At 45.4% G+C, this 14,827-nt stretch overlaps 1 long non-coding RNA gene across 1 annotated transcript; it reads left to right on the top strand.

The window, feature by feature from the left end:
- Window positions 1–9,787: 9,787 nt before the first annotated feature.
- Window positions 9,788–14,031, top strand: LOC113140029 (uncharacterized). The gene is made up of 3 exons (XR_003296614.1): window positions 9,788–9,845; window positions 10,747–10,910; window positions 13,865–14,031. It is a non-coding gene; the product is annotated as an uncharacterized LOC113140029 (long non-coding RNA).
- Window positions 14,032–14,827: the final 796 nt, after the last annotated feature.

Here is a 14,827-nt window from a genome sequence, read left to right as displayed (position 1 = left end):
AGTCTGAGGAATCATCAGTTGCATCTTCATCCGGGCGTCGGAGGGACAAGTCACCGGTTCAGTCAAAAGTTAAATATCTGCTTTATTGTCTTTATCACTGAGCTGTAGCTGCACCTTAAACTTCCACTGTGTTAGAGGCAAGGCCAACGTAAACAGCCACTGTTGAACCATTTGGTTTTGTCTCTTCTAATGACTTGGATAGTTTGGGAACTCTGGGGTGAAGTTCTAGTTGTTTTGCCTGGATCTGAGCTGTGTCATTTAAACACATATCACAAACAACGATGTACAGTAAAAGCAACTTTGTCCAGCAGGTCAAAGTTTCTGTTCTCCTATAAAACATAAACCCAAAGGTTTGCTTTTTAAGGACAGTCTTTATAAACATTCACAGTTCATTTCTCTTTGCATGTTGTTTAGTCTCCACTTATTATTTATCTGCACTAACATTGTTTTTTTGGTAGCTGCATTTTACACGTAACATAGTCCACCCAGGACAGATCAGCAGCCAGTCACAGGGCTGACACAGAAACCTGACTCAGTGGGTTTCAATTTAATGCATTTCTATTGTAATACTGGACCCACGGCAATATCACCACTACAGTACTACACAGTAAAGGTACTCTCTAAATACACACTTTCTTATTTACTTGAAATGCTGCATGTTTTCTTTCTCAGACGTCTTGTGTGGTTTGTGCTCTCACAGTAGCAGCAGGACAGCAGGGGACCACAGAGGCTCCTGAGGGGCCCTGTGGCCCCCTGTTGGGAGCGACTTGGATCGGGACAACGCCTTTGGTCATGCTTCCAAATGTTTCCATTGATCGCCAAGAAACATGTTGGATGGCGTTCCCAAAAGAGTTTCCTCCTCCCAAACACAGCCGGAGCCAAAACTCAATCAGGCTTGGACTCGCGGTGACGGGTGTGGGCTCTGCTGGCAGGAGAGGGTCTCCTGTTGTGAAAGCGATTCGGCCGTGGCAGCGTGAGCATGAATTATTGACGGACTAGTGATGAAGACGATGGCTGTGCGATGCTCCTGTCCAGCTCATGTGATGATAGAAGCAGTGACTTCACTGCTGCAGCTGAGCAAACTGATGATGTTCACTTTTACTCAGCATCTTCAGACTTAAATAAACCTCCAGCTCTGACGATCAGCTCCACTTGTCTGCTTTCCTGAAATGAGTGACAGTAGCTGAAACCAGATTGTTGCTGCTTTATTCTGTCAGACTGAATGGGCACCTGACTTTGATTTAGCTTTTAATGGAAAGATGTTTTAGTTTTAGTTTACGTTTTAGTGAACAAGAACCAAATATATCTGTAAGGTGTTGGCCGAGTGGCAGAGAGACACATGCAAAGGAGGCAGGAGTGGAAGTTTTATTGCAAAAAGCACTTCAGACTGGATTTTGGAGAAATTGGAAAAATGTATACAAAAACAGAAATAAAACCCAACTAATCAAAAGATTTTATATTTTACAGAAAAGAAAGAAAAACTTGGGCCCACTGCTCTGACTGCCACAGTCAACTCCCTGGATCTTTTTATAAACCAGAAACAATAGAAAACATCACACAATATTATTCACATTGTCTTAATAGAGAAATATTAAGAATTACTATTATTAATAATTAGAATAAAGAATAAATGTGTTCTAGGCTGCTTCCTAAAACCCTTCCATTGCCCCTCTGTTTCCACTCGACATGGACCAGTCCAACTCCCCCTGCCTATAAAGCTCTTTAGACTCTCCCACTTCCTGTTTGACCGGCGGGAACTGAAAAATGGAGGGAACAGACACAAACATTTGGTAACTGACTTTTAAAACTATTAGAAATAAATAAATGTGCACAGATATTTGATAACTATGCGTTTTTTCCTTAACGTGTAACTGATGTCGGTTTGCGTTCGGAAATGTCCTAAAATACGTTATTGTTAGCTAGTTAGCAGCGACGTGCTAATGTACGTTAGCCTCGCTGGGTAATGGCTTCATGCAGCAAATATTGGGAGGTGTAGTCCAGCACAGTTTATTTACACGAGTAGAACTACAGCAGCTGTTCTGCCGCCATGATAGGACACATTAATGGAGTTATTGGTGTGCTGAGGCCAAACTGCAGCCTGTTCGTTGTCCAGGTGCCCTCTCAATAACTTTCTCTGTGCATTTGACATTTCCGTTGTGTGGTCACGCCGGTCTCACCTGTTAAACTCAGTGAGTCCATGTGCTGCTGTTGTGTTTTATGTGAGTTTACGTTTTTCTGTCTTTTTTGGCCCAAAGTCCTTGGATGGTTGGAGTCTTTGCAGAAGAGAAGCTACAGCATCAAACCAAAACACCAGCAGCACCAGCAGCAGCAACAACCTTCCAGCTGATTATTATATGTGGCCTGCAGCCACTTCAAAACCACTTTGTAATAGGTCCAGCGCCGGTTCAGTCCCCTGGTGTCAGTCTGTGTGTGTCAGGCCTGGTTTGGCTCCAGACGGCAGGTCACAGCTACTGGACATGAACATGAGCGTGACAGATGTGTCTGTTATGGCGGGACAGTGACGGTGAGATAAAGGCAGATTAACACAGTGTGTCTGCTGCAGACAGCTCCCAGTCAGCGCTGATGTTCTCCAGCAGGTCGCAGTGAATGGGAGGTGCTGGGAAGATGGCTGACCCTCAGCCCTGGTGCAGGGGGTGGTCTTCACCACGCACACACACACACACACACACACACAGACTCACACACAGACTCACACACACTCTCTCTCTCTCTCTCTCTCTCTCTCTCTCTCTCTCTCTCTCTCTCTCTGGGCCTTTCTCCCAGTTGGCTTCCATTAGACAATGATAGAAAAACACAAACCAAACATAATAAGCCTTGTCACTTTGCATATGGTGTGTCTGTGTCTGTGTCTGTGTGTGTGTGTGTGTGTGTGTGTGTGTGTACACACACTGCAGTAACAGTAGAAATACCACAGAGTAAAAATCCTCTGTTCCCAGTAAAAGTCCTGTATTCCAAATGTTACTGCAGTAAAAGTCCAAAAGTACCATCATCCACATGTACTTGAAGTATCCAAAGTAAAAGTACTCATTGTGCAGAATGGCCCATTTCACATGAATGGATCTGATATTATTGGATTCTAATTATTGCTGATTATTGTGTTGATCACTTTAATGTTGGAGCTGGTGTGATGATTAGTGCTGATCGGTGAGGACGTTGTTGGTTGACGTTTGAACAGAGATGTGTTTAAAACTGATTTTAAAGGACCAACTGATTTTTGTGTTCATATGTTTCACATCTGTGTGTCTGCATGTGGTCCATTGCTCCAGCAGATCAATTAAAAATGGAGAATGAATAAATGAAAGGTGTTTGGGGCTGTTTAAGCTGAGTTGCCCATTCAAGTGACAACAGCAACCAGCATCTCTGGCAGCATCTGGAACCCCCTCCCTCCCTGTTCATGTATGTATAATAAATGTGTGGCTGTGGAAGCTGTGTGGCCTCAGATGAGAAGAGGCAGCTCTGCATGCTGCACTGAGACACCTGATGTGGTTCATGAAACACTCTGCTTTTCCAACATATTTTAGATAGTGGACTTCCTCCAGCTTTGTGTTCTTGTTTCACCATAAAGACCCCACAGTGGGTGGGCATTTCACATCATGGTTTGGGTCCACTTGTCCACACTTGTCTGTGCTCAGGGTTCACCCGTCTGTGCTGCAGACCGGACTCGTCCACAGTTTTAGTGGCGTGCCATGACCTCATGACTGAGCCTCAGGAGAGAACCATGTCACGTCCGTTACTTCACAGCCGCGTTCTGACTGTTTACAATCTGACTGTTTAGAATTGCAGCTCCCTGCCTGGGCTCGGCGTGTTCTGCAGGAAACTTGCTGTTTGGATTATGTTCACCAGCCAGTGTGTCATTCTGGTGCTGCTCACAGGTCATGCTGAGGTAATACCATCAGTGACCTCAGGGTTTTGCACCAGAGTTGTTTGTAAACACCTGTCGAGGCCATAACCACCAGAAAAAGCTCGTAAGAGGAGGTTTAATTAAATTAGAGGTTGCTTTGTTGTCCAGTACTCTTCTGCTTTCGTTTTAGCACGTTCAGTTTGCATCAGCTTTTAATCAAATGTTCAGTTTCTGCTGGCTGCCGTCCTTGAGCGTCATGGTTATTTTAACTTTACTCAGCCACAAATCTGTCCGCTGCCGTCCTCTTCTGTTAAAGTCTCATCGTTGTAATAGCATGAATTAATGAGTGAATATAGACACATGTTCTGATCCCAGAGCTGTGTCACATGGCAGTTCTTCACCATGGCTTCAGAAATGACTTCAGTCCAATGATTTGGGATCCAGATCAAACGGCCCCAGGCTCAGATGTGACCTGATTTACCAGAGGAAGCCATGAAACCAGGATCAAGTGGTGGTTAATAATCGCTGTGATTAATCCGACTGTAAACAATGAGTGTGGACTGGATTTGTATAAAATTTAACTTACAAATGAAAGAGAGAGCTCTGGCTTCAGTCCTGCATGTTAAACAGACTGTGTGTGTGTGTGTGTGTGTCTGAGTGTGTATGAGTATGTGTGTGTGTCTTTGAGTGTGTCTGAGTATGTGTGTGTGTCTCTGAGTGTGTCTGAGTATGTGTGTGTGTGTCTCTGAGTGTGTCTGAGTATGTGTGTGTGTGCATGCGTGCTAACAGGTTGGAGCAGTGGTTGTTTTTCTTACTGCGGAGTCCTCCCTGTGATCTGGGGCCTTACCAGCAGGGGGAGCTGTGTTCATAACGCTGCAGGGCCACACTCACGCACACATATGGAACAATCACAGGTAAGGGTGGATTTTTTTTAATTTAATGAAGAAAGTCATGTTATTATTAAAATTCTCCTGTCCAGAGACAAGCAGCAATAACAGTGGGTCAGAGTCAATCACTACCAGAAGCACAACAAAAAGCTGAATATAATTTCTGCAGTCATATCAAAGATTTCAGCCTAGAAACAACCACAGGATCTGTGTACACGGCAGAAATCCTGAGAACAACCTCTCAAATACCCTAAACCCTAAGGACTAACCTCCAGGCAGTGGTTTGAATATAAATAGTATGAATACTTTTAAAGTAGTAATACTGCTTTATGTCTTATTAGCTGTTGAACGTGCAATTTGAAATATGTGTTTGTCAGTGACAAGATAGTATTAATGTAATACCACCAGCACTGAGGTCATTTCACACACGTATAGGGAAGTTTTAGTTTTTAATCACAAAACCTGGTACTCACTGCAATGACAGATGTTGTTTTCTGTCTGTGAGAAATGATCAAGAATCAAATCCAGTGGTGACAGAATTAAAGTAAATAAATGGAATTTTTATAACGAAGCTTTGATTGAATTTAGATTTTAGGGTAATTTTAAAGTAAACAATGTGGTTTTAAGGTTTAACGATGATCCTCCCTTCAGAGAAAGTCCCTGCTCTGCTCGGGGTCATGGAGTGAACAGTCACCAGTAACTGATTAAATTAACAAGCACATTAACATAATCCAGAGTTCTTATATTGTGCTCCGTGGGGGAGCGAGGCCCAGAGCGAATCCCCTCCCTCTCTCTGCACACACCATCCGCTCATCCATCCATCCATCCGTCAGTCAGGCCGTTCGCCCTGTCAGTCTCCATCAGTCTCCGTGGCGACGGTATGCTGGTGGTAACCCGCGGTGATGGGAGGCCACTCTAATATGTAAAGCAGGCCGTCTGGATGCGGGCCGAGCTGTCAGGCATCCCGGCCGCCTGTAGCTGCGAGGGAGGCCGCCGCTCGGGTCAACACAAATCTATGCTAATTTGACATTTCCAGACTCATTTGCATATGTACACATCAAAGTTTTTTTCTTTGTGTAATCGCTTGTTTTTTAACCTCCTTCCTTCTGCTGCTGCTGCTGGTCACTTCAGAGGCACGCATGTAAAACAAAACTACACAACTCAGATTCATGATCAAAAATTCAGCGACAAATCACTGCACGTTTAACACAACCTGCTGTTTAAACGCACATTAACATTCCTGCTAGTGCCAAACTACACAGGAGCACCACAAGTACGTTTCATATACGTTTCAACTAATTCAACCGTTTCTAGCTGCATTTTATCAGTACCAGTACCAAAGTATTTGTACTTTACCTGAGAATTTCCATGTAGTACTACTTCATCCTTGGACTTCACTACATGTCAGAGTCAAACCTTGGACTTTTTCCTGCTCTACATTTATCTGATAACTTAAGTTCCTTTTCAGGATCAGATGGATCCAACAAAATACAGACTGATCATCAAACTTTATTGATCCCTGGGGGGAAATTCCCAAGATACCCTGAAGTTACCTTAGCATTCCAGCCACCTGCATCACCTGGCCTCCCCCTCACCTGCACACTTGCTCCTCCTTGGTTCGTCAGCCTCTTCGTATGTCGTTGTTTGTTGCACCCTGGATGTCAGAAATGTAGAAACTGAACGGACTCGTCTTCTCGTTCTGGATGTTTGGCAGCATCAGCAGAGCTTGTGTACTGTACATGGACACCACGGAGGAAAGACGCTGCTGCTCATGATATTTTAGTCACAGTAATTGGACTAAAGCATTGGTTTCCTGCTTTATTCATGCACCCCACTAAACTGTTAAAATACTCTGCATGCTTGATCAAATTGTCCCGTAGAAATAAATGTTAAAATAAAAAATTAAAACCTTCCTCCTTAATTATTAGCTGTTATATCGACATGTCAATTCACGTGGTTTTCATACTTTGCTTTTTTTTTTTGTGTGTTGCATGGTTGGACTGCTGCTGTATGTCCAACTTCCTGCATAGGCGAAATTTAAAGAACTAATTAAATCAGTTAGAATATATATGACCTTAATAATAAAATCCTGTGCTGCTTGTTAGAGGAAAATCCTGTGTTTGTGCCAGAGTGTCCTCTGATAGTTCCTGTTTTTAACTGCATGAGTCTCTCCACAATAAGAAGCAGCCTGACTTGAATATGACCTGAAAACATCCTGATAATGTTTCCTTTAACCTCTGGTGTCCACAGTGGACATCACTGCATAATGCATGTGTAGTAAACAGTGGGGGGGTTGCTTTTAGTCCTGCGCGCTCATGTTCGACCTCAAAACGCTGCAGCTCCGATTAAAACCATGATCACGGCTCCGTCGCCTCCTGTTTGACATTCAGGGCTTATTCAGCCTGTTCAGCCTGACGACCTGTAGCGTATTTTCATATCAGATCAGCATATCTATAAACACAAACATGAAATACAAAAAACATGATACAGCTTTATGGATGTTTATTCTCAGTGGATGTCAGACAACATCCTGACTAGTCAAGTCACAGGGAATAAAAATGTCATATCTGTGTTTTCAGATTTCACTGAGGGTGACCGTCGTAAACCCTCAGGTGTTTAAGTTTTCACGAATGTTCATTTGTTTTTCTGCTGCTTTAAAAGTCTTTGACTCCAAAGTCTGGTTTCAGGTGCAAATTTAAATTTGGCACGACTCAGATTTATGTTTCGTCTGCACAGTTTGATGTTCAGCCTGAATGTGCTGAACATGGAGCCACATGATGACTTAACAGCACTGGTGATGTGAATGTGACGCCATGTTTGCTCTCTCTCTCTTACACTCACACACACTCGCACACGCTGTTCGCGGCTGCAGAGCGTCTGGGGACAAGCGGTGGACGGACGGGTCACCCAGCACTGTTGGCAGCTCGGTTCCAGCCTTGGCTCGGCTCACCCCAGCCTTCTGCATGCACTCACGGTGTTGGCAGGTCACACTGAACCCCTCACCCACCCAACATCACACCCCAACACACACACTCATGTACAGCAGCAGCCCCGTATAATCCTCTACCACCTCCTCCTCCTGGCTGCAGATTACACACCTACATGCTGGATGGGAAGTGATGGGGGTAGGGATGCCCCAATTCCCTCAACACCCCCCGTCCCAACACACACACACACACACTCTCACACACTCTGAGTGTCCTGTTGTCAGCTGGCTGTGAAAGGAGGAGGCTGACCGCTCGCTGTGATTAAGCACCAACTGGTCTCCGGCCAGCAGACTGGAGCCTCGCCATGCTGCCCCGTCCTGCTCCTCCACCAGCCAGCATCCTCCGCCTTCTCCCCTTCCTCCTCCACGTCCTACACTCAACTGGCTGCATCTGAAAATGCAATTTCCCTCCCCCTTCTTTGGCCTAACCTGTTCACTCTGAGCCAGCATATTTAACACCCAGAAATGCATCTTTATGAAAACATTTGGGTGAGTGGAGGAGTCAGAAACTGGTGTTGCTTTTCCTCAGCCTGGTGCTGTTTAGCTGCACCTGCTGCATAAACAATCCACCACATCCACACTAACTAAATCCGAACATGCATTCTCCCTGTTCTGGTCTTCTGTCACTGCAGCTCCTGGTGGTTTTAGGGTCCTACAAAACTGATCTGGAACCAGAACCTCGACATTGATGCTGCTGTGGAATTGCACATATCCAGTTTCAGCTGCTCGCTAAATGTGGACACAGTTGCGTTTGACGACAGTAAATTTAACTTCAACTGGTGTAGAAACCAGACACACCATCAGGTATCTGATTAGCAGCTGCTGCACCATATGATGCTAATGCACTTTGTACTCTGACTTGGTGCTAACATCAGCTAAGGTGGCTAAGCTATGCTAACAGCCCAGGTAATCAAGTGATTTACCGCAGGTGCATTTAAACAGATTGTATGTTTCTGTTGCAACTAAAGCTTCTAACCAAATTGATGCAAACCTGTTCTGTGTTAATACACAATAAGCTGTGATAGACTGGAATTATCCTTAGTTCACATCTAAACATATCTTTAGCTTCATATTCAGTCAATACATGATCAGTCGTCTCAGTGAGGTCGGAGGTCAACGACACTTGATTGGTTTATTAAAAGTCAGATTTCAGGCATTTGGAGAGGGAACGATTGCAGCCGAGCGCCAAAGATAGAAAACACACATTCCCGGCAGGACAGGACAAGACTCTGGCTGATGATGCATGAAGTCCGGACTGCAGCCAACTCGTTTCCAGCCTCGCTGGGCTAATCTGAAGCTACTGCTCGCCTGCTGCTTCACTGAGCGCGCTCGATGGGACACACACCACGCAGGCTGCCACTGCTCCATCTCGCCGGGCCCGTAGCCTCTGGTCCATCCATCCATCCATCCATCCGTTCGGGCTGGGTTAGCCTGAGCTCATGCCACCTTCAACATGCACGATGGCATGGTTTCAGCAGGACCCCTGGGGCTGGATGGAGAGCATGGAGATGTCATGTCAGAACAGTTTAAAGGAGTTTGTGGTGAAACAGTGCTGATACCAACAGGATATTTGAATAAATATTTCAGAGGGAAAGAAATCACTGAGACAGCAGCTATTGGTTAAAGGCAGCAGCTGATTCTGTGTGTTACTGAGTCCAAATCCCATCCTGTGTGTGAATCCAGAACCTATCTGTCTCCGTAGACCTCCATTGTTGTCCAAAAACTATTAAAAACCCAGCAGGGAGCCACACCGCTGACCTGGCTCACATGGTTCTTCCTCACCAACAATGGGAGGCCCGTCTGTTTTAAAAAAGTCTGAAGGAGATTTCAGAGTTGACAGACATCTTTGTATTGCATGAAATGACCAAATTTGTCAACTTTGTCTTTTTGTTTGTTGTTTAGCTTGATTTTCTGATGACCGAGGTGACCAGTCAAGTGGCTCACGAGCAGACGTACAACTTTAATCTGTCAGATTGTCCCTGAATGCACCAGCAGGAAGAGTTTTCCAGAGACGCTAAGCAGAAAGACATGGCAGCATCAAAGTGGACTGGGATTATTTCTGAGTTGAAGAAACGCCAAACACTGATGGGAGGCAGCAAAGTACTCAGCAGTAAGTGATGTTTTCAAGACATTCCTTTGTAACTGCTGACAAAACTATATGACCTCCAGTATTTAAGGGTGTCTCTGATTTACAGCCCAACTCTAATTAGAAGACGCCAAAGTGTCCGTTTCTGTTTCTCCTAAAATAACTAAAAATGCAAACAATATTAATGCATGATTGACTTATTGTTCTGTGTAAATGTTGAATTGAAGGTTTCCCTGAGGTTGTTTGTCTAACCTGTGGTGTGTTGCACTGGCAGCTAATTAGACTCAATTAACCGGGTTAGGCTCTGTAATCACACTGTCCCTATAATTGTCTTTGAAACTGACCTGTAACGTTTGGAAACATGCCAGTGATGGGAATGATGCGTTCAGGTGTAGTTCTGTTCATTGAGAATGTCAGGATCCTACATTTGCCTTCAGTAGCTACAACAAACCACTGTAACATCGTGTTTGTGGGTGGTTGTCCCACAGTGTGTCCTGAGCATGTTGGTGATACTGAAAACAGGCTGCCAAAGGCCCCTGGAGGCTCCTGTAATCTCCCACTAACGGCCCCTGTTCATTTATTAATCAGTGCTGTCGTTGGCAGGCTGATGAGGGGTGTGTGTGTTTGTGTGTGTGGATGGTGTTGGTGGGTCATCATGTGAAAGTAAAGGTCAAAGTTCATCGCTTAGTAACAGAAGAAGAGACAGAGGAGAGGCCGGCAGTCCTCGCAGCAGTGAACGCACCGTCAAGCCGTTTCCTCATTTCATGTGGAAAAACCAACTAATTATGTGGAAATATGATAATGTATATTGCTGGGGGAGTCGCCTGCAAAGCCCCAGTCATTACCCAGACTCCCCTTCTCCTTCCTTCTCCCTCTCTCACCCTCTGTCTCTCTCTCTCTCTCTCTTTCTTGGTATTTCTCCCAGGGAGTCTCGCCCTTTCACGACTGGAGAAACATTAGCAGCCAGTCCGGCTTGTTTTGCATCAAGACGACGCCTCATTTGCATAATCTGTGGATGAGCTCCTCCCACCTCATCACTGCCTGGGAAGGTCACCCCCCCAGCCTAAGCCCCTGCCCCATCTTCCTCAGGTAATACCCCCCCCCCCCCCCCCCCCCCACCACACACACACACACACACACACACACACACACACACACACATCACTCCTTCCTCTCCTGAGGGAGGTGGCTGGTGTCAGTCAGTCAGTGGTTCTGATGTATTAAAGCTGACAGGTTCCCATTGTGACTCTCAGCCTCCACTGGTCTCCAGTATGACTCCTTAATGGGAGTAATGGGCCTGAGAGAAGATCATGCTCCACTAAGACAAACAGCACAGTCCCCTTGTCTTTACACACACACACGTCTTTACACACACACACACACACACACACACACACACACACCGTGTACTAACAGGAGGTGTTGCAGTTTGTGTCTTGATTTAAAAAAAAAAAAAAAAAAGTATCAATCAAAAAAAAAAAAATCAATTTGCCACCTAAACACTGTTAGAGCCATTAAGAACAACTCTCACCCAGAACTGGGTTCTCACCCGGAACCGGTTCAGGCTTGTGGCCTGATTTTCTCTGGATTCTGCCACAAAACCAAAAACAACTTCCATCTGTATCATGTTTGTGTCTCTGTGACGCTGGTTCAGTTTCTCTGCTGCTCATTTGGACTTTTGTTTGTGAAAAGTAGAGTCACCTTTGAGCAGAGACCAGGGTGAGACCAGGAGCATCTTTTATTCTGGGGACATATTTTGGAGCTGGTGTCTGGTCAGGGGGTTAACTCCATTAATTGGCTGTTGTCAGTTGTTATCTTTAATTATGCTTCAGCAGGGCAGGCTGCACCTTCTGGTTTTAACATGTTGTCACTGCAGGCGATTCCACGAATTTTCCCTAAAACGCAGAAAAACAAAAAAAGAAGACGACAATCATCAGAAAGTTGGGAACACAAACAGTTTAACCATTAGCTGCATTAGCGACTTGAAGCAAACATAGAATAATTATTAGAGGTGGTTCAGGAAGAAATGTCTAAAGTTTTATTTATTTTATGCAAAGATCGACTGCATCCTGTCTGACTTGAGTTCCATCACCTGTTCAGTGCCAACAGTGAGTGAGTTTTATCTCCAGGGACCATCCGGGTGCCGAGCCACAGGGGGCCGTCTGTTTGCTGTTGACAGGTTATGATGCAGTCAGGTACAATCACACCTTATCTTTAAAGAAGGATGTGAAGAAATGTGTTTTTCTATGGCAGGAAGTGAAAGGCTGCACTTTGCATGTGTGATAATGATGTGAGGAGTGAAATGCTGCTCTTGTTTCAGCTCTGATATGTGCAGCAACAGGAAAATTCACTGTGAATGTCTTAATGAAGACGTCCTCGTCTCTACGCCTCTCACTGGGAAGGAGGACGATGCCTGTGGATGCGGCTCTGGAGGTTTGTGGGCCGGTGCCACGAGGCTGGCAGGGCTCGCCGCTCTGATTCTGCTGCCAACACGCACCGAGAGGCTGCTTTAATCTCTCACTTTATTTGTGGCTGTGCAGCCACCCCCGGCTCCGACTGGAGGGGAGTCGGCTGCTTACCTGATAATTACTGAATACCAGAAAACTGTTTCAAAGCAGCATGGACCCACCCTCACTTCCCCGCCAAAGGGGCTGTGGAAGTGGAAGGCCTGCAGTCCCGTTTCCTCCAATTTAGTCACCTCGGCACATTCAACACCCGGAGAATCCACCTTCCCTCCAACACGAGGACAAATTGTGCAGCCTGTTCGTGGCCAACAAAGTAACTCAGTCGAAAACAAAATTCTTCTTCTCCTGCCTCCGCTCATCAGCACAGACTGTTCCAGGACTTAATTATGGGTCAGTGAGGAAGGGAAATTAATTTCAGGCAGAGGAGGAGTCACGGCGTCAGGATGACAGGGGCCCCGGGGCTGAGGAGGTGGGCAAGAGGCCAAACGCCGTGGCACAGTCTAAAGTCACCACGCAAAGGGTAGCAGTCAGAAGTGATCAGAGAGCGCCAGATGCTCGACTGGAAGTCAGTCAGAGCTGCAGCGACGTTTCTGGCACCGAGGCCTCCGAATAAACCTAAATCAGTCTGACAGACACGCTTCAACTTCTGCACAACTTTCTCCATCTGACCTCTCACTGCTGAGGCCACAAGGAAGTTTGTTGTTGTGATTTTAATGATTTTAAATACAAAAATATAGAAGAGATTTGGGGCAACGGAAAAACATTTGTCTGAGTTTAAACTCAGAAGCATAAAAAGGGTCAAAATTTCAAATATAAAAACAAGTGTTTGATTATGAGTCTATGCAGAACTAACACACACAGCCAGTACACACCAAAACCCTTCTGCAGTCCAACACTGAACTATGATCCCTGCTTCCAGAGCAGGAACCCTCTAAAATACTGGTTAAATAGTCGACTCTTAAAACGAGGAAAACATTTCAAACTGAGTGATCGCCCCAGACTGAAAAGCACCTCGGGATGATTTGGGATCAGCTTCAAGGGTTCAGGCACAGACTGTTTGAAACCATGACATGGTGTGGATCAGCGTGGGGCTGCAGGAGACAAATGGAGGGTTAATTTAAAGGGAAATGTCACTGATTTTACATGAATAATTCTTCTGTGTCGACTTAGTCGAGATCCGAGACGACCACAGCTGAAAACAAGTTCAACATGTGTCCGATGAAGACTGACAGCTGGACCAGTCAGCTTTGTTCCCTTAATATTAATATTACAGGTCCATTTGTCGTCTTGTGTCATTGTGCAGATGAGTTTCCCAGTGGTCAGACCCTCCACAGACTAACTGCTCAGACAGGAACAGACAATAAAACCATACGCACTCAGCTACAGAGGCGGACGTCACTTGAGCAAATTGCACTAAAACTGTTTCATTTTAATTAACTGGAGATTTGCTTTTGATTTCTGTTCATTCATGGTTCCTCTGCTTTTCATGTCAATTAAATATCATCAGCTACGTAACACTGTGAGCACCAGACAAGTAACTTCTTTCATTTTCCATTTTTGGTCCCACTTCTGCTACAGGAGCATGGACTCAGGTGTTCCCTACAGTCTGGGACCTGCAGGTACCCAGATCCAGGCCCTGGTGTCTCTCAGCTATACTACCCCCCCAGGACTCTCTGCTACCTACAGCCCTTCTGTTGTTATTCCAGCTTCTCTACCCTGTGTTGGCAAAGTCTGCTCCGTCAACGAGCCCCCCCTGGCAGAAGAAGCCAGTAGTGGTTTCCAACAGCAGCCATGGAGGAGTCTCTGCAGCTCAAAGTGGGAACCAGTGGCTGCCAGAGCCAAGAGGCGGCGTTCTTTAGCCCAGAGAGAGTGGGACAAAGAAAGACCAACAACCAGGGTCAACATGGCTTTGGCTTTTTCACATGGAGAGCATTCAAAGCAGCCAAAGGACTCACATTGGATCCACATGGGGCCTTCTTCCTTCTGGATGTGTTAGCATCTAAAGCTAACCTGTTGGTTCTGGTTGCATTAGCCACCTAGCATGGTCCTGACTGGACCTTTGGATTGAATGGATCTGATGTGGATTTGGGAGGAAGTGGAGCTTTGGGTCACATTAGCAGGAACCAGAGCGTCTACTGGACTGACACATTTACTCCTCAGTCAGCTAACGCTAGCTTTGGACTGGACACTCTGTCTCAACCAGGCATCCGTAGTTCACGTCGTATATATGGTAGAGGACCTGAGATTGAGGAAGACACACACATACCACCTGTAGGGGTGAGAAGGGAAATTTTTATATATATAGTTTTTGCCATGGGTCATCTTTCAAATAGTGATTAGTTTGTGCACAGACACCACAGAGAAGAAAGAATCTAAACAGGTCTGATAAATTAGTCCTGTCTAACATGGTCCAGAATCAAAATTGCAGTGAAACTTGCATATTCATTGTCTTCAGATAATAATCCCATCCAACTGTAGCTGTGACTTTATTCAGCAGTTTCCTGTACCGTTGTTATGGATGGTCAATATAAAGGATTGGGA

Source organism: Mastacembelus armatus, chromosome 4 (assembly GCF_900324485.2).
Source record: "Mastacembelus armatus chromosome 4, fMasArm1.2, whole genome shotgun sequence".
NCBI classification, from domain to species: Eukaryota; Metazoa; Chordata; class Actinopteri; order Synbranchiformes; family Mastacembelidae; genus Mastacembelus; species Mastacembelus armatus.
The sequence above is the reverse complement of the archived record's forward strand: the minus strand, read 5'-3'. Positions and strand labels throughout refer to the sequence as shown.